Raw genomic sequence first — 2,920 nt, forward strand, 5'->3', positions numbered from 1 at the left:
CGACTCCTGGTAAACAACTGTTTGCGCATGTGCATAGAGAACTGTTTGCGCATGTGCGTAGAGTGAAAAGATGCCAAGTAACGACCCATCCCCGGGCGTCACGTGGGGTGATGAGCAAACAGCCAATCATGGGCGGACACGCCGCGCTGTGGTGTATATAAGCAGTGCCGATTATTGGCTTGGTCCTTTTTTCCTCTTCACGATGCAATAAATGCTTGCTGCAGAAGGATCCTAGTGTCTGAGTGTCTTCTTGCTGGCGAGATGACTGCGCGGGCAACACTACCTGCCCTTGCTGACTGGAGCCTGTTCTTCCTGTGATCCTGGTTGTGTCAGAACTTCTCAGAGTCAAGCTGTCTCTGTGATCCTGTGATTCTGGGATCCTGTGATCCTGGGCTTGTTAAAGCATCTGAGAGTGGAGCTTCCTCTAGGTGTTTTGGGACTGGCTGTGGAGCTTGCACCCAAGGTCTGCTCAGGGCATGGGCTGGCCCACACAGACCAGAAGGAACCTGAGCCACTGCGCTGGTGGAGTTCCTGTGTGCCTGGGTTCTGTTGATCCCAGTTACTCCTGGTGTTGGGACAGATGTTGGGTCCTCCTCACCTCTGATCCTGGGCATGTTAGAGTGCCTGGGAGTAGAGCTTCCTCTGGGTGTTGTGGGACTCACTGAGGAGCTTGTGCCCAAGGTCTGCCCTTTTTTTTTTAATTTATTTTCTTTCTATCTGTGTGTATGTATCTGTGGACACACACACACACACACACACAGGCTAATGCATTTGTGTGTCAGTGCCAGAAGAAGCCAGAAGGGGGAGTCAGACCTCTGGCGCTATAAACCACTTGTGAACCACCTAATGTGGATGCCAGTGTGGGTGCCAGGAGGAGAACTCTGAGAGAGCAAGCAGCAAGTACTCTAACCGCTGTCACCCCTCCAGCCCCTTCACTCTCCCTTAAGGGTTTCCTGAGCCCCAGTCCACATTCTGCAGTCTCTGAGCTTCTCCCTCTTAGAGATTAGGCCCAGTATCCATCTACAGGACATCTTCCACACTCCACCCAGCTCCACTCCACCCAGCTCCACTCCACAGGCTCTTCAGATTACCTGCTCCACACTGGTCATGGGTCTTCCCTTGTCTCTAACAAGTTTATTGATGATACCCCAGGACTTCGTGTGCCTCAGTCTGCCTATGTCTCAGACCATTTATCTCTTAAACCTGCAACCCAAGAAAATAGGCATTTGTCCCTAGCCTAGTGTTAGAATAGGTTTTTGTTTGTTTGTTTGTTTGTTTGTTTGTTTTTAAGACCATTAAGGAACCGATTCTGGTGCAATCTCATTAAGGCTTTTTTTTTTTTTCAGGCCCTACTTGCTCCAGCCTTATTTATTTATTTTATGTATATGAGTACACCATTGCTCTCTTCAGACAACAGAAGAGGGCATCAGATCCCATTACAGATGGTTGTGAGGCACCATATATGGTTGCTGGGAATTGAACTCAGGACCTCTGGAAGAACAGTCAGTGCGCTTAACCAACTGAGCCATCTCTCCAGCCCAGAATAGTTCTTAAAATATCAAGTCGTTCTTTTTCTCTAGTTCAATACTTTCCTTGCCAGTTACATATACAAACATCAGGGATTTGACCGTTACATTTGTTTTGTTTGGATTTTTGGTGGGGAAGTGATGGCGAGACCCAGTCTATCTTGCAAAATTCAAACTTCTGGTAAGGAACTGGACAATGGGCCCTGCCTTTCCTCGAGTGGCCTCTGTGCTAGCCTGACTCCTTGAATTTACTGCAGCACTGCCTCCTGTCCTCTCTGCCTTTCATTCCGCAAGGCCCATCATCCTGTAGAGAGCAAGTTCCCTGTCTCTCTAAGACCTCTACCCCTTATCCAAACAACCCACTGCACGCAAGGCACGCGGGCCTTCCAGGGGAGGGTGACTCTTGCCAGGAGGAACCCAGCAGTGGGCCTCTGCTCCCAGGGCTCCTTCCCCAGCAGCTGAGTGAACCCCAGGCAAGGGCTTCAGCTTTGGAAATCGTTTAACCTAGTTCTGGGTCTTCAGTCCTGAGATGGGCTCTGGCGATAACACCTCCCGGGAGCCTCTCACCATGTGCTGTCCTAGATTCCCTAAAGAGGTAGGCTGAAAACAGAGGCCCAGAAAGGAAAAGTGGCCACCATCCTGAGGCCCAGGTGGGGCCAGGGAAGTAGAGAGTGTCCGTGTTGCTGAAGATAGGTTCTGACATTCTGGCCAGGGTCTTCGGAGGGCAGTCAGGAATGTATTGGAGGGCGAAGCTAGGACAGAGTAGTGCGTGCGTCCGTGCGTGCATGTTGGTATTACAAAAACAGCTGCCTTGGCCAAACTAAGGTTTGGTCATGGAACTTTTAAGTTGCCTAAACTGCCACACTTGGTCCACATTGCCCTCACTCATGTTAGCATTGTCTCTTGGTGCCAGCCTGGAGCAGTTTTACCTGGGTCCCACTAGCAAGCTCCCTCCCTGGCCTGAGTTGCTCTTTCTCACTATACTTCTTGTCCTCTCTACCCCATAAAGAAGGGCTGGCACCCTCACAAGTGAGGCTTCTCATGCTAGAAGAGGCATCTGAGCTGGGAGATTCCCAGAGCTTTCTTTAACCAGCCTCCTCCCACAGAGCTGGCCTCCACGAAGGACACACAGTGCCATCATGTCCTCCTGGTTTCTCCTCAAACCAGGCAAGGTGGGGCTTTCTCTCCCCATTTAAGCCCCAGCTGGCACTGCTAGCTTCCTAGCCTCTCAGCCTTTGCCCCTTTCCTAACCCAGTGTGTAAAAATAAAACGGTTTTGGCAGCTAAAGAAGGAAGGAGGGCTACTAAGAGAGTGGGGGGCAAGCCTGGCAGTGGTGGTGCACGCCTTTAATCCCAGCACTTGGGAGGCAGAAGCAGGTGGATTTCTGAGTTCGA

Source organism: Mastomys coucha, unplaced genomic scaffold, assembly GCF_008632895.1.
Source record: "Mastomys coucha isolate ucsf_1 unplaced genomic scaffold, UCSF_Mcou_1 pScaffold1, whole genome shotgun sequence".
Classification (NCBI taxonomy): domain Eukaryota; kingdom Metazoa; phylum Chordata; class Mammalia; order Rodentia; family Muridae; genus Mastomys; species Mastomys coucha.